Here is a 23,520-nt window from a genome sequence, read left to right as displayed (position 1 = left end):
ACTTTGTGTACTGTCACAAATTTTTATATGCTTTATCTATACTCTTGCCTTTTTTGGGACTGATTGAGTATTTTTGTTTGTTTTCATATTTTTTTCCTTCTACTGTTTGGAAGTTATATCTTCTACTTCTTTTTTTTTTTGATGGTTACTTTTGAAATATTACCATGCAAAAGTTTAATTAATATGTCAATCTGCCACATGAATAATACAAGAACCATATATCATTTTAACTATAATGAAACTAATCTCAACCTACTGGCTAATTTTGCCCATATTTCAGTTCTTTTCCATTTTTAATCTGGAAAAATTGGACATTTTCATTATTATTTTATAAAATGTTTGTTTATTCCTTTGTGCACCTACATTTTCTATTTAAAATCACTTTTCTTATGAAAAAATATTGTGGAAGACATTTCCCTGAGTTCACAATTCTAAGTTAAAGTTGATTTTTCTCAGCATATTGAAGATATTATTCCACAGTCTTCTGATTTTAATATTGCTCTTGAGAGGTCTGGTGTCTGAAAAATTGTTCCTTCAGAGATGATCTTTTTTTTCCTCTGGCTGCTAAAAATAGCTGTTAAAAGTAGCTCCTTTAAATGAGGATATAATTTATTTTAACAAGTTAAAATATTGTAAAATTTTAGAGATGTATCAAATAGATACTAATTACACTTAAGAAGCATTTACTATTGGGGAACGTCATACGTTTAGGAAGATCATTAAATGGTGTGAAGACAGGATCATTAAGACTGTTTCTATCCTCCCCAAATGCCTTTCTATCTATTTAACTGTGCCTAAAATTCTACTTAGGTTTAAGTTGTGCTTTTCATGAAATTTAGTGTGGCTGAATCTTTATTTTCATTCAGATACTTTGAAAGTCATTCTTCAGAAAGGTCTTTCCTAACCACTCCACCTGGAGTAATTATTCACTGATCGTTCATCTTAATTAAGTTGGTCATTCATCACCATATCATCCTAATTTAATTCTCTGTCCAGTACTCACCACTATGTGATATTTTCTCTGTTTGTTTACTGTCTGTCTTTTCACACTAAAATGTAAGACCCACGAGGGAAAAACTTTGTTATTCACCACTGCAGTCCTACAGTTTAGGAAAGTATCTGGTACACAGGAAGTTTTCATAAATTTGTTAAATTACTGAATAATATACATATAACATATATATATATTCTTGAAAGTTATAACACTTGTAATACTTATCTACTACTTATACTATCTACTTATCTAATACTTATCTGTTAATAATTTGTTTACCAAGATGAATGAACCCTTTAATTATGGTCTAAGATATGGGTCAGCAGCCAGAAGGTGAGAAAGATAAGGAGGGAAATATAAATAATACCAGTGGAAGATCACAAAGTGGGGAACGCTAAAGACAAACTTACCCAAATTCTCTCATGATTCTTTAATCTTTGGCAGGGAAAATAAAGCCATGCTGAGCACATGTTGTTAGAAAACTAGAAATTCACACCTTTCAATATTATGTTTAATTTTATGTAAAATTCCTTCTCCTACTTTCTACCATTATTTATCACTATGGTGTCCTAGTTATTTAAATAGTTAAGTACTTAATACTTAATTTTATTTAATAATTAATTACTTAATCACTAAACTAAATCATTCCTACCCAGATGTGGGAAGGGTGGCAAATGAGGAGTGGGAGGTGAACTAGTGCTAGAAACCATTACTCTAGCTTGGGGGTAGCAAATATGTAGCTGTTACTACCACTGATACCCACGGAGTCATAACTAATCAACTGTGCACTCATTCTGAGCACAGTCTTTCACAACACAGTGATTCAGGCACAGGAGATAAATTCTACTTGCCATCTCTATATAAGATGAATAGTACAAAGAAAAACCTTTAGCGTAACCTTTTACTGTAACTTCAGGCATGTTAATGATATATATAAGGGTTAAACTATTAGAGAGATCCTGATTATATTTGTAAAGACTTTGATTTTCATGAAAAAAGGATGTATTCTTTATAACTGTTAACCCCAAGCCCAGAATTTACGGAAAATGAATACTCCTAAACCTATCAGACACTGTACCAGATGGAAAATAAGCCGTCTTGAGGGTAAAGGGAATTGACTTTTACAAATGTTTTCTTTGAACACATATTAGAGTTGTAAAAAAGGGACAAATATAAATGAACTACAGTATATAACTTAAACTTTCTTCTTGCCCAAACCAAAGATTGAGGAACAAAAAACTTTTGCAGTGACTGAGAGATAACTGAAAAACTTTATGTATAAGTCTGCTCTGCTTTGAGCTAGAAATAAAGTGTAACACAAGCTAAAAGGATATTTACCTCCACTTCAGTGCATCTACCCATATAGCTTAGTAAAAGGATGTCGCTAAAGTGACCGGTAAGATATAATGCTAATTTTGATAGCCCACTGTGGTAGTCATCTTTGGGAGTGGGAGAGAATACCAGTGTGGCAAATCACGTCTGATCAGTGTCAGAATCAGCTGAGAAGGTGATTACTAAATATAGGAAGAAAAGAGCAGTTTAGCCCTCTAAATTCATGAGAGACTCCCTGGGGACTCTTAAACCAGCAGAGAGGACTTGAAAGAGAAATGGATTCCACAGATTCTGCCATTTCCTTATGATTATTGTGACCCTATTTTCCCTTCAGGCTGGGAGGCCTTGGCAAACATTCTGTTACCTTCATGTTTTAAGAACATCTACTCTTTTTAATAATACATAATAATTCAAATAGCTGGACTTCTTTCCTCTCAATAAAAGCCACACTTGTTTTTTTATCTCTTCTTCCCTTACTAATTGTCTCATTATTGATGAGAAGTGTCATCAGTGGATTGAAAAAGGCATCATCCGTCTTGCAGCTGTGTGCTTAATTTCTGTTCTCATTGATGGATGTTGACCAAGAAGTCTATCAACCAAGAAGGCAGGCCAACAGACCACAAAACTTATCCCACTGAACTCTGAATAGTTCAACTTATATTTTTGGAAAAGGCAATCCTTTGTTAATGTAATGAACCTACAATTAAACTTTTCCAAGTTTTACTGAGATATAATTGACATTCAGCACTGTATAATGTGTACAGCAAAATGATTTGACTTATATATGTTGTGAAATAATTACCACAATAAATTTAGTTAACATCTATCATCTCATATAGATACCCCCAAAAAGAATTTTTTTCCTTGTGGTAAGAACAGTTAGGATCCTCCCTAAACAATGCTATATGGTATATTACAAGATTGTTAACTATAGTCATCATGTTACATGCCTAGTACTTATCTTATAACTGGTAGTTTGTAGCTTTTGACCACATTTACTCAGTTCTCCCCTCCCTCCAGTTCCCACCTCTACTATGCACAATTCTGATCTTTTTTTCTATCAGTTGAGAATTTTTCTGTTTCTTTGTTCATTTTTTTTTTTAGATTCCACCTGTGAGGTCATACAGTGTGTCTTTCCCCGTCTAACTAATTTCACTTAGCGTAATGCCCTCAAAGTCCATCCGTGTTTTTGCAAACAGCAGAATTTTCTTCTTTTTATGGCTTAATAATATTCCATCACATATATATATGTATACATATTTCTCCATATTTCTCTCATCCATATTTCTCTCAATGGGCCCTTAGGTTGCTTCCATGTCTTGGCTATTGTAAATAATGCTGCTATAAACACAGGGATGCAGATATCTCTTCAACATAGAGTTTTCATTTCTTTCAGATATATTCTCAGAAGTGGAATTGCTGGAACATATGGAAGTTTCTATTTTCAATTTTTTGAAGAACCTCCATACTGTTTTCCATAGTGGCTACACCAATTTACGTTCCCTCCAACAGTGCACAAGTCTTCCCTTTTCTCCACATTCTCGCCAGCACTTGTTATCCCTTGTCTTTTTTTTTTAACATCTTTATTGGCATATACTTGCTTTACAATGGTGTGTTAGTTTCTGCTTTATAACAAAGTGAATCAGCTATACATATACATATATCCCCATCTTGCAGCTCCCTCCCACCCTCCCCATCCCACCCCTCTAGGTGGTCACAAAGCACCGAGATGATCTACCTGTGCTATTCAGCTGCTTCCCACTAGCTATTTATTTTACATTTGGTAGTGTATGTATAAGTCCATGATCCTCTCTCACTTCGTCCCAGCTTACCCTTCCCCCTCCCTGTGTCTTCAAGTCCATTCTCTACATCTGCATCTTTATTCCTGTCCTGCCCCTATGTTCTTCATAACCATTTTTTTTTTTAGATTCCATATATATGTGTTAGTATACAGTATTTGTTTTTCTCTTTCTGACTTACTTCACTCTGTATGACAGACTCTAGGTCCATCCATCTCACTACAAGTAACTCAATTTTGTTTCTTTTTATGGCTGAGTAATATTCTATTGTATATATGTGCCACATCTTTATCCATTCATCTGTCAATGGACACTTAAGTTGCTTCCATGTCCTGGCTATTGTAAATAGAGCTGCAATGAACATTGTAGTACATGACTCTTTTTGAATTACGGTTTTCTCAGGGTATATGCCCAGTAGTGGGATTGCTGGGTCATATGGTAGTTCTATATTTAGTTTTTTAAGGAACATCCATACTGTTCTCCATAGTGGCTGTTTCAGTTTACATTCCCACCAACAGTGCAAGAGGGTTCCCTTTTCTCCACACCCTCTCCACCATTTATTGTTTATAGATTTTTGGATGATGGCCATTCTGACTGGTGTGAGGTGATACCTCATTGTAGTTTTGATTTGCATTTTTCTAATGATTAGTGATGCTGAGCATTCTTTCTTGTGTTTGTCGGCAATCTGTATATCTTCTTTGGAGAATCTTCTGCCCATTTTTGGATTGGGCTGTGTTTTTGATATTGAGCTGCATGAGCTGCTTGTAAATTTTGGAGATTAACCCTTTGTCAGTTGCTTCATTTGCAAATTTTTTCTCCCATTCTGAGGGTTGTCTTTTCATCTTGTTTATGGTTTCCTTTGCTGTGCAGAAGCTCCCTTGTCTTTTTTAATGCTAAGCATTCTAACAGATCAGAGATGATATCTCATTGTAGTTTTTGATTTGCATTTCCCTTATGATTAGTGATGCTGAGCACCTTTTCATGTACCTTCTGGCCATCTGCATATCTTCTTTGTAAAAATGTCTGTTCAGGTCATTTTCCCATTTTTTTAATCTGATATTTTTTGCTATTGAGCTGTATGAGTTCTTTATATATTTTGGATATTAACCCCTTATCATATAAATGATTTGCAAATATTTTTTCCATAATGTAGGGTGCCATTTTGTTTATTTTTTTTTCTGCTTTTGTTTTGTTTTTGCTGTGCAGAAAGAAGCTTTTTAGTTTGATGTAGGCCCACCTGTTTGTTTTTCATTTTGTTGCTTGTGCTTTAGGTGGCATATCCAGAAAAATCATTGCCAAGACCCATATCAATAAGCTTTTTTCTTATGTTTTCTTCTAGGAATTTATGATTTCTTGTTTTACATTTAAATCTTTAATCCATTTCAAGTTAAGTTTTGTGACTGCTGTAAGATAAGGGTATGGTTTCGTTCAATTATACTTTAAAACAGTACTTACCAGGATATGAGCAGAATTCAGCATATAATATTAAAACCATCCAACATTGTGTCTTAAAGAAGCTCCATAATATTAAGATGATATTTGTATGAATTCACGAATTCTGGAATGATATCTACACCTTGCTGACTGTCACGGTTCTCTTCCCATTCTCCCTGAAACTGCACTGGATGTAAAACCTGTCTTTTCATTTTCCCTTACTGTAGGCCAATTACAGATCTAAGGAACAGTCAACAGGAAGGGTCCCTGAAAACCCATTTAACTATCATAACTCACAGTCAATTTCACTACTATTTACCCTTCACCTCTAAAATAGCCTGAGTCCATCCTATCACCATCGCTGTGATATCATATTGCTCCCGTTCACGTGTATGTCTTCCTTATATTATACTGAGATACACCAGGCCAATGAAATGCCTTTACAACAACATCCTGCATTCCTATGCTTCTGAATCTTAAATGTGAATGTACTATATTTTCCCTGAGTTCAGTGGATGCTAGACTTGCAAAACCCAGAGAAGAACACTCTCAGATAACATCTGTGACATTTTCTGTTTTCTAACATCTCTGGGAAAATGTGATACACAGAAGGCCAAGAAATATAAGAAAAAGTGAATTACAAGGATGTTTCTTAATAAATATTTTATATTAATATGTGGATAAAGTGGTAATCTTAGCTATGTAGTCACATGCTACCAATGAAATTTGGTGTTCAAAATTAGCAGGGATTATAGAAGAAGACTGATAGTGCTATCAACTTAAAATTCATCTATAAAAAGATATCCTGCTTAGTGATATTTTTCTGCTTGTGCAATAATAGCCATCTTGAAAGAGACCATTTTTCTTCCCCTGAGCTGGCCTGAAAATGTTTGGTTTGGTAGGCCACTGAAGCCATACAGTGCACTCCTCTTAGTGGGTTTCTGTTTGTGGGGATTGAATCTTTGATCAAGAAAATAATAAAATTCAACCTTAGTGAGCAGATCAGAAAATACAAAGAGTTGATATTGTGCAGAGCATTACCAAAGCTTTGTTAACCTTGACCATGAAAGACCATGATTAAGTAAACCTCAGCCACCATGGAGTGTACTATTCAAATCATTCTCTCATTTTCAGTCCTCATTGTTACCAGCAAATTCCTCTTCAAACAGCCTCACATCCTAACTTTGGGTTTTGAGACCAGTTAGATCTTAACAGCATTTTTATATCTCCAGATGAGAAAGAACATAACTTCTACTTTTAGTTCCTCATCTTCTTAAATGAGAGTGCAAGTCCCTAAAGTAGTAGTTGTACTACTCAAATCTACCACTTTACTGGACAAAAACCTATCTATTAAGACGAGAATTAGACTTGCAAGAACTACAAAGGAAGAGAAGTTATACTTAGAATATGTATAAAAATACCTCAAATAACAGCATCAGTCTGGTCAACCATAAATGGCAGGCTTCCTTTAAGTGATCTACTTAAATCATAACAAACAAAATGCATAGGAGTCTTTTCTAGATATCCCATGGATAACTGACAGCAAAAGGAAGTGATAAACGTTAAACTTAAAAGCCAGAACCATAAAGACCTTCTTTCTTCCTTTTCCTGCTTCTCTTCACTGCATACTTCCTCCCATAGGCATGTGTGCCATCCTTACAGACACACGTACACACACACCTGACTTGATCTCAAGCTCTTTACAGGTGGGGAGCAGTCATATACATTCATCTCTCCTGTAGTGTTGCAAATTTCAGGATTAATGAGTGCTGTGAAGAGGATAAAATCATCAAATGATAAAAGAGCCTGGGAGCTGCTTTAACCAGGTGGTCAGAATGACCTCTCTGAAGAGGTGACATTTGAGATCCAAGGGAGAAGAAGGTAGAGAAGGTAGCCAACAAAGATCTTAGAGAAGAGCCTTTCAAGCAGCAGAAATTGCAAATGCAAATGCTCTGGGGCAAAAAAAATTAGTGTGTGCAACAGAGAAAGCCTGACATCGCTGGGAAGTAGTGAACTATCAGTAAATTGCGAGATATGTATGTAGGGCCTCATCACGTGGAGCTTTGGTGAGAAGTTTGGATCTGATTCTTGCAGGGGGAAACAGAGTTAAAAGACTGACAATATATAATTTAAGTATTAGATGAAAGCTTTCTGGCTGTAGTGGAAGACACATCCAGAGGGGCTAGAGGATAGACAGAGATACAGTTAAGGTATTATGGGCATGTGCCAGGTTAGAACTGATGGTAGTATGGATAGGGCTATAGCAGTAGAAATCGTGAGAGGTGATTGAATTTGAGATGTATTGAGGAGGGAGGACTGACAAGAAGTTGATCAATAGGATGTGGGTTTTGAGTAAGAGATCAGAGTCAAGGATGATGGTTAGGTTTGAGGTAGAAGTATCTAGGTGGCTGGCAGTGACATTCACTGAGCAGGGCAATTCTGATAGGAAGAGTAGTTTTTAGGAAATCAATTCTGAATATGCTAAGTTTGAGAAGACTTGCAGAAATGTTGATTTAACAGTTTGATTTATGAATCTGAATCTCAAGAAAAGATAAGGTTAGAGATGTCAATTTAAGAGTGTTGCTGATTGGGTTCTCAGGGAAGCAGATTCTTAGATAGATTTAGTGTGTACAAGGTTATCATGAGTGCTTTCCCATCAACTCCTGTAAAAAGGAAGAGAACGAAGAAGTCTTGGGCAGGTGGAGAGGTTGAAATAAAATTTAAGAATAGCAGAGGAGTCCTGAGGATGGAATGAGTCTCCAGAACACTTGAGTTGAGGTAAACAGCATGCCTACAAAACCCATCACCTGACTTAGTCACTGATTGCTCGATGCCCCACAGAAGACCTATGACTTGAAGGGAAGTGGTTCTCTGAAGGTGAGGCAATCCCTGAAGGTAGCTGACAACCTAATGCTACTTTGGAAGCAGCCCTGCCAGCAGCTGGCATAACAACCCCTTCATTCCTGAACTCCCCCCCTCCACCTACCCACCAAGAGAGTTATCAGTTTTAACTGGTATTTAGAAACAGGAAGCTGAGGGAAATTCATCTTGAGAAAGTGTGAATAGAGAGGCAAGGAAAGCTGACGACAAACGCCATAGCCAATAACCTATTACTTTTTGACATGCAGGAATAACTGTTCTAGTGCAGGCCTGATTCTATAATCACAGAAAGAACAAAAGTACTGCCTCCTGGTAGGTCCTTGAATTTTCTAAATTCATGGCAAACAAATAATCCTGGTATCATTTTCTGGCATCCCTGAGCAGAGACAGTTTAAAAGGGGGAAAAAACATATTTTCTTGATTTTCTTGGCATGTGTAATTTGGAAAAATTAAAATTTCAAAATTTGGCCTAATTTTTTGTTTGTTTTGCGCTACGCGGGCCTCTCACCGCTGTGTCTTCTCCCGCCGCGGAGCACAGGCTCCGGACGCGCAGGCCCAGCGGCCACAGCCCACGGGCCCAGCCGCTCCGCGGCATGCGGGATCCTCCCAGACCGGGGCACAAACCCGCGTCCCCTGCATCGGCAGGTGGACTCCCAACAACTGTGCCACCAGGGAAGCCCTGGCCTATTTTTATATTTCTTGCGTAATAGAAATGGGTATCATTTTTAAAGAAATTGTAGGGAAAAAAATTTGACAAAAGCAATGTGTTAGCATCCTATGGCACTCAATTCTGCATCAGCAACGCCCCGCTTTTTGTCTTTCTTAACATCTAGTAGGAAATAATTTTCTACAACTACAGTAACCTTTCCTTTCTCAGACCACACAGCTACTCCTGCAAAGGGTGTTACAGAGTTGCTTTTTTTTCCACTTCATTCATTCTCTTTGAGCACCTACCTCTCAATTTTACCACTTTCCAGATTTGCCAACCTTCACGCCAGACAACATCTAGACTTGTTGCACCAATTATGTGTCATACCAATCACAAAATAAACCAAAACCAGCATTATGTGGAACCTTAATGCCACCATCTCTCTCCTTTTGGAGGTCAGATAGTCAATTATAGGCCTGTCCCGGAGGGTTTCAAACCACAGTCACGGGGTGATGGTTCTCCTGAGCATTCCATGTCCACAATTAATGGAGTGTTGCAGTGGTTAAAGCTATGGCTTTGAGTACTCAGTAATAAACACAGGAGGGCAGATTATCTGTTGAGGATTTCAGTATTATTCCACAAGTTTTAAAAGGAGCTCTTCAGAAAAGCCAATGTCAAAAACAGACCGCAAAGAGGATTCCATCCATGCTTGTGGATTCCTGCAGTAGCATGCATGAGATGGAAGATACTTTTTAAATGGAATTTAATATACCTAGTTAAAATAAAACTCTAAAATAACAATAGGATTTGGGTCTGATTATTAAGATAAACTTTTAAAAATAGTGTCATGTTTATTTACATTCCCTTTAAATAATAAACAGAACTCCTAGATTTTAGAAGCTAGCTAAATTTCAAGAGATCTATTTTCATATTAATTTTCTTCATTGTCTCTTGTCATACAAGTTTCTTTTCTGACTTTATATTTTATGGTAATGCTCTATCATGGAATTGGGAATTGGTTCAAAACCCAGGTGTCTCTTTGGCTCTTATCCCTTACCCCCTAGTCCTGCTCTTTCACTTGAACCTGCCTGTGATACCTAGGTCCAAAGATGTCTGCAAACAACCTCACCCCTCTATCCACATTCATGCTACTCCTCCCTTGAATCTGGGCTGAGCTCTGATTGCTTTGACCAAGAGAAAGTGGAGGCAGTAACATTACTAAGTTCTGAGGGCAGGCACTAAGAATGCCTGGCAATTTCTCCCTCTTCTATGAGTTTTTTGGGATCCTCAGCAGTCATGGAAGAGGTCCAGCTACCCTGATGGAGAGATCACATAGAAGGCATGGAGAGGAAAGGCCCTGAGATGAGCTCCAGCCCAAAAGAGTGACCCAGCTTTCCCAGATGTTGGGTGATCCTCCAGGTGACTCCAGCATCTGTCTAACTACGATGTCACAAGAAACTCCAAGCAAGGCTAGCCAAAGAGGGACTTCCTTGGTGGCTCACTGGTTAAGAATCCACCTGCCAGTGCAGGGGACACGGGTTCGAGCCCTGGTCCAGGAAGATCCCACATGTCGTGGTGCAACTAAACCCGTGCACCACGACTACTGAGCCTGTGCACCTAGAGCCCATGCTCTGCAACAAGAGAAGCCACCTCAGTGAAAAGCCCGCACACTGCAACAAAGAGTAGCCCCAGCTCGCTACAACTAGACAAAGCCCTCATGCAGTACAGCAACGAAGACCCAATGCAGCCAAAAATAAATACATAAATAAATAATTTTTTTAAAAAAAGACTAGCCAAAAACCCACCATGCTGAGTCTTAGTCAACACACAGAACCAGGAGAGACAATACAAAGGTTTTTATATCCACTGTGATTTGTGATCCACAAAAATGTGATTAGTAGTCACTTTCTTATACTCCTAAAGAGAGAGTAAATCTATGCCATTTTCATGGATGGTAGTTTGATGCTATCTTTCAGAATTTTTAAATAAATATAATTTTGAGCATTCACAGAATACTAAGAATTTACTCTAAAGATATATCCTTAGATGCATTTTTTGCGGGGGGGGGGCAATCAGGACACTTAGCATGAGATCTACTCTCAACAAATTTAAAGTATATAATACAGTATTGTTAACTATAAGTACAATGTTGTAAAAAAGATTTCTAGAACTTATTCATCTTACTTAACTGAAACTTTTTTGCCATTGGTTAGCAGCTCTCCATTTCCCCCTTCCCCTAGCCTCTGGTACCCACCACTCCTTCATTATTTGAATTTGCCTGTTTTAGACATCTCATATAAGTGTAATTATGCACTATATGTCCTTCTGTGGCTGGCTTGTTTCACTTAGCAGAATGTCCTCAGGGATCATCCATTTCATCGGATATTGCAGGCTTTTCTTCTTTTTTAGGGCTGAATAATATTCTTTATATGTATATACTACATTTTCTTTATTCATCTATTGACAGACATTTTGTTTTTTTCCACATCTTGGCTATCATAAATGGTGCTACAATGAACATAGTAGTGCTAACATCTCTTTGAGATCCTGGTTCTAATTCTTTTGAATAAATACCCAGCAGCAGGATTGCTGGATCATATGATGATTCTAGTTTTAACTTTTTAAGGAACCTCTCTACTATTTTCCATAATGGTTGCACTCTCACAGTTTCTGCAAGCTATTCATTCAGCCAATATAAATGGAGGCTATCAGGCACTAGGCAATATTCCAGGTCCAGCAGATACAATAGCTTTAAAAAAAAAAAAAAAAAAAGGAGGTGGCTGCTTTTAGGGAGAATGCATTCTAGTGAGGAGAAGCAGGCTACAAAAAAATGAAGACAGTGTTGAAACATATAAGCCAGAAAAGGGTCAATCAAATCAGGATAAATGCTCTCCTAAAAGCAGGGATGTGAAACTAATTGACAGGCGGTTACTTCAGATGGATGGTCTGAAGAGGGCTCTCTGGGGAGGTGAAACCTAAGCCATCCAAATGGCAAGACAAGCCATCCATGCTTGTCAAGCAGGAGGAACAGTTGGTTCAAAGTCCAGGAAAAAACTTGTAATATTTGAGAGATAGAGAGAGGCGCCAAAGTTGCTGAGGCTTATGGGTAAGGAAAGATGGAGAACAGGAGAATTTGAACAGGTAAGCAGAGGCCATGTGACATAGGGCTTTGAATTCAGTGTAAGAAGCTTCCATTTTTATTTTAAGTGCTGTGTGAAGCTGTTGGAGAGTTTTAAATAAAAGAGAGATATGGTTTGATCTATTCTTTTTAAAGATATCTCTGGATGCTGTGTAGGGTATGGATAATGGAGAAGAGAAGAGTAAGCAGAGGTAGTGGTCAGGAGGCTAGATCAGGAGTCCAGGTGAGAAATAATGGTGGCCTGGACTAGGGCGATGGTGGGGGAGATGGAGGGACAGCTGCATGTATTTAGAAGTTACTGTGAAAATAAGCTGCACACCATGCCAATATGGCCTTAAATATTATAGTAGAAGTGAGAATAAAAAATTAGAAATGGGGTCAAAGTAAAATGGAGAGGCAAATATGAAATGAGACTGAAGAGGTATGGAGAAAATCATGAGGATGAGAAAGTGGTTAGAAAGATAAGAGACAAGTGAATAGCAAGAGGGGAAGCGATGGCTAACAGTATTGTATATCAACTGAAACATCATCTTGGGGGAAAGACACTGATTTTGATAATTAAGTGAGTTAGTGACTTTCAAAACAAGAGTTTCATGGAATTATGAGAAAGTTGAGATTGGCAAAGGGCTAGAGAAACCTGAAAGTAAATACTGAAGAGCCAACAAGGTCAGAGTACTCAAAGAGTTTGTCAGTTGATGAAAGAAAGAAAAGAAAAGAATGGGTCATTCACTTGAAGGCCAAGCATGTCAATACTAGTTTTGTGGTTGTTGCTGTTGTTACTTTTGGGTTTAAGGATATGGGGGAGTAACATACTAGGAAATTAGAGAGAAGAAGACAAGGGAAGCATGTTAAGAGCCCAGCAATATCCTAGAGAAGGTGCTAAGTATTGAGATTGAAAATACAGTAAGAAGAGTAATAAAGGAAAGGAGAGAGGATTCCTGAGTGCTTCTTTTTAAAAAGCCATAATACAAAAGAAGCAATTCAACGAAGATAGGAAATCCACTGAGAATAAAAGGAGTGAGAGTGAGTTTTATTTCTTGAGAAAAATGAGAGATATTTGGAGGAGTCAGTATGATTCTGGTTACTAGGAATCTACTAGAAGTCTTCAACAAATCCTCATGGTGGATCGAAATTGACTTATTTGTAGTGAGGTGGATGGACCTAGAGTCTGTCATACAGAGTGAAGTAAGTCAGAAAGAGAAAAACAAATGCCATATGCTAACACATATATATGGAATCTAATAAAAACAAATGGTCATGAAGAACCTAGGGGCAAGACGGGACTAAAGACACAGACCTACTAGAGAATGGACTTGAGGATATGGGGAGGGGGAAGGGTAAGCTGGGACAAAGTGAGAGAGAGGCATGGACATACATACACTACCAAACGTAAAATAGATAGCTAGTGGGAAGCAACCGCATAGCACAGGGAGATCAGCTCGATGCTTTGTGACCACCTAGAGGGGTGGGATAGGGAGAGTGGGAGGGAGATGCAAGAGGGAGGAGATATGGGAACATATGTATAACGGATTCACTTTGTTATAAAGCAGAAACTAACACACCATTGTAAAGCAATTATACTCCAATAAAGATGTTAAAAAATAAAAAAAATTACAGATGCAAAATCCAGAAAGCTGTGGGGTTGGAAAGAAGAAAAGAGAGTTGCTAAGATAGGATGGAAAGGACAAACTGAAGGAAAAGAAAAATTCAAATAAATAAGCTTCCTGGATATTTTTTTATTCCATATATTTGAATCAGTAATTGGTATCAGAGCCTTGCCAGGCTGAGTGAAACTGTTGAATCCTGAAATCAATTTTGAATCCTTAAAAATGAATTTTGCCTTAAGCTGCCACCACAGTCCCTTGAACAGAAGACCTTTCCTTTCCCATCACCAATATAGCTAGCCATATTTCATGGTGGAATATGGAAAAGGAAATCATTTTTGTCTTGAGTGTTCAGGGTTCGGTTTAATCACCATTACCTTAGTTCACGAGTACCCTGTGCTTTATGAGTTCCGGCTCATGGAGATACAGTGCAGTGAGGGCATCCAAACTTATAAAAACACAAAATCTCCAACACTAACACTCAGACGTAAATGCTACTTACTTAAGTTTTTTTCATATGCTTCCCAAATTCCCAAAGAACATCGAATAAAGATGATTTATTTGATTAAATGAGATCAAGTTCACTAAATTACTCTTTGCCCCTGAGATTCCACAACTTGTAAAACTGAAATGATTTACTTCATAAAATTAAGGAAACCCCATTGACAATGTTTGTAAATGGGTAGTGTGGGATTTATTTTTGAAAAAAATACTTATTATAGACAGGAAAAACTCAGACCTACAAGTGACCACTCTTTCACTTAGTTTAGAAACTATCTCAAGCACATCCAAACTTTCATCCTGGCTCAGCAAATATTTCCCAAGAAACACTATGAATTCTCCTATTTTAGTTTTAATATCAGTAAGTTTACAGATTTGGATAGGTAAAACTACAGCAAACAGTTCAAAACATGGTGTTCTTAAACAAGTTATTAGACCCCCTTTTAATCTTCCTGGCATGTACATCAAAGAATCAAAGTCAGAGAATTATTATGCCACTATAAACTCAGTAAACTTTGTCATTACTCTAGCTATGGTATGATGTGAATTTTCCTTTCCTGGGCAAAATAAGTTGGTGTCATTTACATCTTCTGATTACTTTCATTTCCTTTAAGCATCTATTTATCATACTGGCACTTCCATATTACCAACAGTTATTATGGATAAATAATGCTAAAGCACTTCTGGATTTTATGGTCAATAAGCTTAGATGATCATATTTTATGGTTTATTAATTCAAGATTAAAATAGGATGGAATATTGTATTACTTTATAATTTTGGTTGTCACATTGGAGACTAGCATAATAAAAGTTCATGGTACTATTATGCAGCCTAAACAAGTATGTTTTCCAAAATACCATATAGTTTATAAAATTATATCTGATACATACAAAAAATGAGTCATTTCTAGGGGAAAAAAGTGCCTTTTCCACATTTTTTACACCCCCTGATTAGAGGCCAAAAGTGCTCGGACAGCTCTAAGCCCCTCCTATCACGAAAGAAACTATTGTAATAAGCTCATTCTTTACTAAGATGTTAAGGTGTTTTCCATTCTATAAGTATCTGGTTTCTTTCTTTAAAAAGCCAAAGAGAAAACTTCTTAATCTAAGTAACAGTGATCCTTGGACATAGAAATAGTTTGGCCTTTCTTAGGCCCTCAAATTATACCTTGCAGAGCATGGCCTCTTCTAGAGAAGGCTGGTTCTGTTGGGGATCCACTGTTTCTTCCAGAGACTGAGATTTTACAATGTCCTTGGAGTATCTAAATAGGCAAATACTCAATGAATATATTTACAGAGGCAAACTGATGCCTGTGGTTGATATTATTGTGGGAGAAAAAATGACTACTCAAGTCAACTACTAAGAAACTAAAAAAGACTAATAATACCATCTTGATTCTGAGAGCCAGGAATAAATGCCGATGGTAGTGACAGCTTTCAGGAAATTCCTGTTTCAAAACTGTGATGCTATCTCATAGTGCTTGTTTTTTTGTGAGCAAACCTCCTGTTTCTTAGAATGAAGGGGAATAATTATGCCCAAAAGTAGGGTAAAGTTTTTAATCTATGTTTTTCAGGGTTTATATCCATTTAGAGCTATGATGGATGAATATTTTTGTCACTGGCAATAGTTGGCCTTTTTTTCCCTCGCAATTCGTCTCAAGACTAAGTATGTTTGTTTTAATTAATTAATAAACATCCAGATAGAGTGAGTTTGCATCTCTTTTTGGATAATAGTTCCTATTCAACATAGGAATGCATTGGGTTCTATTTTTCTTGAAAAAGGCCTAAAAATGTACCGAACTCTGTTTCTCAATTATAAGTTCAAACTTTGCCATCTGAATTAGATTTTCCATTTTTTTAAGTACAAATTGCAACCACTACATGAGAGAAAGAACTTTAAATTCTGGGTTGAACATGACACAAGATGTGGGAGAAATCCTCATTCTTTATAGATTTCTACATGAATGTATTTACTCTGTAGGGCAGAAGGGAAGGGGAAAAATCCTCAGAGTATTACGTCTTAGAAATGTACAATGAACCACTTGTACAGCCATGCCCAGAGGCCCTGGATGTCCCTTATTTAGACTTTAGTGTTGGGAAGGACCTGAGTTGGCATGCAGTCCAAGCTTTTTCATGTTACCAGGGAACCAAGGTAGCCCAGCTAGTACTGGCAAAGCCAAGGGCAGAACTCAGGTCTGCCTATCAATTTCATTTGGTTTCGCATGCTGGTTATTATCTCCCTTTTATGGTTTTTCTGAACTCCAGTCACTGACACAGCAGATTTTTGTCTAAATCCTACATCAGAATTATGTATTATTTAAAATTATGGTTTCTTCTCTCTTCTGCCTTCTCCAGGCAAAACAAAACCTATTTCAATTGTTATCAGGTTTTTACTGGATATCCTCCAAGTTTCCCAAGTCTGTCTTGGCTTTTTTTTGTTTGTTTAATGTAAAGCCTGTTATGAGATTAGCATGTATCCAATCAAAGATTACTTTTTCAAGGAATATTTCAGGGATCATGGGAAAATAAAAAAGAGTGACTATTTTACAACAGTACAATAAACTATCTCCAAAGACACATCCCCTAAGTGGTCATGTAACTGATGTTATTGTTGTTTTCTTAAAATCCAGACAGATTAGATGGAATTCTATACTTTGAAAGACATCCACACCCTTTCCAATTTTGGCATCCTAAATTTAAAATCTAAAAAATTTCAATTCTTGAAAAGAGAAACAAGCAATAAAATATTTTTTATTTCCCAAAGAACATATTTGGCCAAAATGTTTTGCTGGAAACTATTTTCCTGCTGGTGAATCCTGGAGTCTGTATTTAGAACATTTAAACCTGAGCCACCAATCTCAACGCCTATTCCCTCTTGTACAGGGAACCTGGCTTTCTCAGCCACAGCTGACTGCACCAGACAGCGCAGCCATAACATTGAGTGATCAGCAACTGGGTTCAAAATTTGAGCTGGGCCAATCAGAATCTTCTTTCAGGAATTTGAAACTATAACGTCTAAGGCAGACAGTTGTGGCAGCTGAGCTGAAAGATTACAAAATGACCCAGAGCCACTATGAGTCATTTGAAGCTGAATTTATGAGGTCAGTAATCAGCAAAGTGAGGTAAAATGGTTCAGACGAGCAGAGAGAAGCCACTAGCAAAACTCCATGAGAAAGATCAGCCATTAGCCATTTCTAGTGGCTTTCAAATTCAGTTTGCCGTGATGTTCTGTTGTGGAGATGCTCATGTATGCAGCCATGCTCAAGTACATGAATTTCTTCCTGTCTCTGTATCCATGTATTGTAACCAAAAGAATACTAAATTAAAATATTAAATAAATTAAAATATTTACCTTGGTTCAAAATTGAGAGATTAGAGCAACTTGATTACCCTGCAAATGTTATGAAAAGGAAGTTTATAAATAGGAAATATTTCCTATCAAAAAGGCACATAAGAAACATGATCTTTGAGTCAAAAAATGGTAAAAAAAAAAAAACGAGAGAAGTTTTGTTTTAAACTATACATGTTATTTTTATATCTTAGATACAGAACACAAGTGTTTCACTTGTTTTTCAAATGTGTGGGTCTCAATGGCTATGTAATCCATCTGTTTCTGATTTACTTACACTTAACTCATCGAAATGCCGTGTTATAAAAATTAGTTGTTGTCCAAGAAGCCCTTTGAGTCTCCTTTATGAGCATATTTAGCCTTTCTTAGAAACAGGTCTGTTCGCCAAGAGCAAGAGAGCTCATACAACAAAACATTCAAATTTGGATGGAAACTGAAAATAAAAAATCAGGTTAGTTTCTTTAGAAGAAAGGGCAATACACATAACTTTCAGACACTAGTCTTAATAAAATTGTTAGCTGAATCTCTTTGTGTTTCCTTAGACTCTCAGGAGAGAAGTTCATTTGGGTAAGTATGAAAGACTTAAATAGTTTTAAATAAAGCTTCCTTTATTGGAATTGTGGAGATGACTAAAATCTCATATTCTTCAATTAGGATAACTTGCGTATTTTGTTCAGTGGCCTTCTTGGTGAAAACATAAATGCCAATAAAATAATGTGCTCTACAGAGGTTTTGCCTGCCGTAATCATATGAAGCACTTAGAGAAATTGGTAATTTTTTGAAGTTTTAAATAGTTCATTCTACACACTCATTCAACACATATTTATTAAGCACCTATTATGTGGCAGGTATTTTTCTATGGACTAAGGAAACATCAGTAGGCAAAACAGACAAAAATCCCAGGCATTGAGGATTATATTCTGAGGAAGTCAGACAATAAAAATAATAGGTAAGTTCTACAGTATGTTAAAAGGTACTAAATATTAAGAGAAAAAAATCAGCAGTGTAAGTGAAGTTTCAATTGCTGGCATATGGAGATGTAGTTTTAAATGCAGGCCTCATTATAAGTTGACCTCATTAAGAGGAATAAAGGCACAGGAAGAGAGAATGAGTGTACAGATATTTGGGGAAGGGCATTCAAGGAAGAAATAATCAATTCTAAAGCTCTGAGGCAAGAATGAGTCTGGTGTGTTGAAGAATCGCTGTAGCTGCTACGGAAAAATTGAGAGTATTGGTAGGTGAGCTGTAAGAGATAACTAAGGGGAGGGGTTTCTAGGTCAGTGCTTTTCAGACTTTAAGGAACATGTGAATCACCTGGGGATGTTGTTCAAATGGAGACTCAGAGTTAGTAGGTCTGAGGTGGGGCTTGAGATTCAACATTTCTGATATGTTCCCAGGTGATGCTGATGTTGCCAACCTACGGACAATTCTCTGAGTAGCAGGGTCATGGGCCATGAAACAGAATGTTGGCTTTTACTGTGAGAGGAATGAAACACCACTGAAGAGTTCTCAGTAGAGGAGTGACGGGAAATGACGTAGTACACTAAGTAAAATTTTCAACTTTGTTTACAGATTACCTTCTCACCCACCAGTCTGGTGCTGCTGCCGTGGGAAACTTGCAGCTGGGGAAAGGGATGTGTTTGGCTTCTTTTCTCTTTACTCTGATAGCCGCTCCCTGCCCATTTCTTCGCTAAGGAAAATGAGGTGAAAGCAGCAGCATTGAAGGGGTAAATGGCATACGAGTAACTGGCCTCCTCCCTATATGCTTTAGTGGCTGGACCAGAATTTGCAGATTTGCATCCTTGCAGTACCCCGTTGATGAGCACCAAGGTGTATGTGCCCCTCTCTCTTACTTATTCAATGCTCTACCTCTAGGTGGAGGGAAAGGAGAGGTTTTACTTTATTGATAGTTTTCAGCTGGCCCTGGTATTCTCTAGGATGATCAAGTGTTTAGAGCTGATTATCTCTGAACTTAATGGACTGAGCTGCTTCTTTTTCTTGGATGTCCTTAAAGATTCCTTGCGCAGCCACTAGAGATCTCCCAAATACAATTTCCTTGACTTGTGTGAATGTTTTTCTCTACCATTTTCTTTTATCTTCTCCCTCAGCCCAGAAGTAAGCAGTTTTCTCTGGTGGGGTCAACTTGACCCTCCAGAATATCCTCTTAAGCAGGATCAAAGGTGATCCCTTAGTCTTACAATATCACACAGCCCTCAACTGCTCAGTGGAAACACTCATGCATCCTTTGTCTTAGGCCAAATAGTGAAGCCCATCTTCTTTCCTCCATAGTCTGAACAGCCAGCTAGTCATAATCTCTCCTGTAGATTTCTCATGAGAAGTGAGGTACCAGCCCACTGAGACCTCCAAACTGAGGAGCATGCACTGAACTCTCTCAACCCTTTCACTGAAACCCCTCTCACCTGACTTAAGATGAAGAAAAAGCATATCTACACTGCTCCTCTCTGGAAGCAGCAATAACTGTCTCAATAGAAATGCTCTCTGTAGCCCTAAGCCTCCTGCTAGAGATGGGGGTCATCTACAGTTTATAAAACTGGTTCTGAGGTACCTCTATCTTCATGTGTAAGACTACAGTATTATTAAATGTATGGCTTTGTTTAGTAGTTCGGGATAATCAGAATTTAAATATAATGCCTAATCTTCAAAGAAAACCTTCCTCAGCAACCAATTTTAATTATTTCTTGATAATTCTATGCGTCTTGTTGATTTGAAGTGAATGTTCGTGTTGTGGCATTATGGGATTATTTATTGAATGGATACATTTAATTTAATTATGTCTGGAATGAGGAATCAAAAATGCTTCATTGTATACTTACCACTGTACTTAGTTCTACTGAAAAATTGCAATTTATTTCACACTGAGACAGACTTCGTGTGTATTTCATGTAAAGATCTGTTCTCCATGTACATATGGTACTGTTGATTTTAGCACAGTTACTGTGAGTTCAACCTGCCACTAATACCCTGTGCTATATGAGATTCAATCTGACACCAGTTTGGTCTATTGAAGCATAGCTGGAACCTTCATTTACATTGCATAGCATGTCACTTAATCTTTAATTAGCACCAAACTAATGTATAAACTCAAACACCGCCACTGAAATCACATGGCCAGGAATCAGATTATTATGAAAATGAAAACACAAAGCAAAAAATTTTATGTGTGTTTAATAAATAACTAGTGCAACTTTACAGAATACAGTGAACATCCATTTTGAGACTACTAAACTATATGGTGAAGTAATAAATCCTGAAATATCAAATAATGAGACAAAGCCCTCAACAAGATAAACATCAGAAAGCTCAATGTCTGCCCACTCTGCACTGTGATTTGATGTGGTCATTATGTGGTGAATGGCGATGGAATTAAAAGATAAATGGAGAAGAAATCATAACCCTACCATTTATAAAATATTGGTGAACACTTCTCTCTTTGAACAAGCACCTTGCAGATTCTAATTCTACTTGTGTTTGTAAAAAAAAAATGCAAGAAAACAGGGAAAAGGAAAAAGGTATAGCAACAGAGTTAGGTAAAGTTCAATATGGGCAGTAAATTGTGAATGCTACTAACGAAATGGAATGTGTTATGCCTTGCTAACTAGATTGCTTGCAGTTTCTTTTTTTGAAGTGACTGCTCACTCAGAAGTCACTATTTAAATTTGGCTAACAGTCATGCTGTACTCATCTACCTACTCTGTCCCAAACCTTAGTTCCTTCTCAGTTCACCATCAAAACATACTTGCCTGTAACCAGTTCATATAAACTCTGATCTTTGCTGGGTAATCTAATATGCATGAGTATGAATGGTCAGTTCAACTTTTCAGAATTAGGTATGTGTTTAGGATCAACACTTACCTTTAATGCAGAGGTCTTTCCCATCCTCACCCACTCCAGAGAAATCTATCCTTAAAATGGTGAGATCTCACATTTATACCAAAGGTCACAATGTATTTGATTAGTCAATCCTTGTTCAAGGAGTAAGAAACTGTGAATGAGTCAGCATTAGTACATATGCTATGCTAACCTGAAAAATCTCAGCAGCTTAAAGAAGTAAATTAATTCTCATATGTTGCACATTTAATGCAGATTAGCAAACGGCTTTGTTCCACATGGTCTTCACTCCAGGGCCTAGGCTGACAGAGGCTGCCTTTTAATACATGCTTCCATGATTGCAGAAGTGCTGGCTGGGCCCAGAAACATCATGTCACTTCCACTCACATATCATTGGCAAAGCAAGTCACATGGCCACAACTAAACCCAACAGTACAGAATGTAGAGTGCTACCACAGGTAGGGGCACCAAATAGTTTGAACAAGAATAAGACAGCTTTCCTTGCTGACAGTTCAGTACAGGGGACAGACTGCAAAAGGAAGTATTTTAGCAACTTACAAGAGATGACACTTAGACCACAGCCTATATCAGTATAGCTCCTGATATCTACCATAAGTTGGAGTCTTTGAGGGGTTCCAATAAATGGCACCCTGTTTCCCATATGGATTCTGAGTCAACTTAGAGATAAGACAAAAGAGTCAGCAAATGAAACCAAGATACCACCATCATTAATAATGAGGGCTAGATAGAAGATATAGCTCAGTAAGAGAGCCCAGGCGGGCTTGCTACCTTTCACCCCTCCAGTCAAACCTTGGGACACCCACCCAAGAGAAACTTTACACCCATCTTTTTGACTATCCTTACCAAAACCTTTGCTTCCCACTGGCCCAAAACGAGCAGAAAAACCATAATCCCCATGCTCAAGTCCTGTGGTATTTTCCTTCCATCTAAATAAGAAGCATGGACTAATGATAAATACCCAGCAGCAAAGTAGCTCACTCTGCCTCTTTGCAGAGTAGAAACAAGAATATAGAGGTACAAACTACTAGGTATAAAATAAATAAGATACAAGGATGTATTCTACAGCACAAGGAATATGGACAGTTTTTATAATAACTATATAAAATATCTATAAAAATATCGGATCACTATGTTGTACACCTGAAACTAATATAATACGGTAGGTCAACTATACTTTATTAAAAATTAAAAATAAAATTTTTAAAAAAGAAGGCCTCCAGGAATATTGAGTTCTTTTCATATGAAAGCAAATGTCAGGAGTGGGGAGGAATGATTCCTCTCAACTTGAATTACTAGTTGCTTTTTTGCTTTTTTGGGTTTTTTTCTCCTCCACTAAATTGTAGACTCTTTATAGAACTAGCATCTTGCATAGTTTTAAGATTCCATAATAAAAGAAGCCAAAAATATATTCGTTAAATGTTATACTATTTTATGACAAACAAAACAAACAAAAACAATTATTTCAAAATCATATATTCATACTGAGTTATGACAGCTACCTTTACTCACAGAAGAATTCTCTATAGGCTACTAACCATTATCTGTCAAACACAATTATCTCATAATTTAGTGAAACACCACCTTTAAAAGTAAAATAAATATTCTTGAAGAGAATAGAAGCTTTTGACACTGTTATGCATGATTAAAAACAATCAGTTCCCAACAATTCTAGCGGCCTTATATAGAATTGAAAGTATGCTAAGGAAAAAAATGAGCAAAAAAATGTATTACTGACCCATTCCAAGCATAAGAAAAGAATAAAGAAACACACATTCACAATTTCCAAGTCAGAAAGGAAACAAAAGTATTTTTATCCAAAATATTAGGGATGACATAGAATGTAATAGATATATGATGAGACACATTAAAATGGCAGTATTTGAATTATCAAACTGAAACCAACACCCTTTAATATTTCACTTTATGAAAAGGAAAGTATTTCAGTACAATAAAACCAGGGCTTATATAT

Source organism: Leucopleurus acutus (assembly GCF_964270905.1).
Source record: "Leucopleurus acutus genome assembly, chromosome: 17".
Lineage (NCBI taxonomy): Eukaryota > Metazoa > Chordata > Mammalia > Artiodactyla > Delphinidae > Leucopleurus > Leucopleurus acutus.
Note: the sequence above shows the minus strand (reverse complement) of the source record.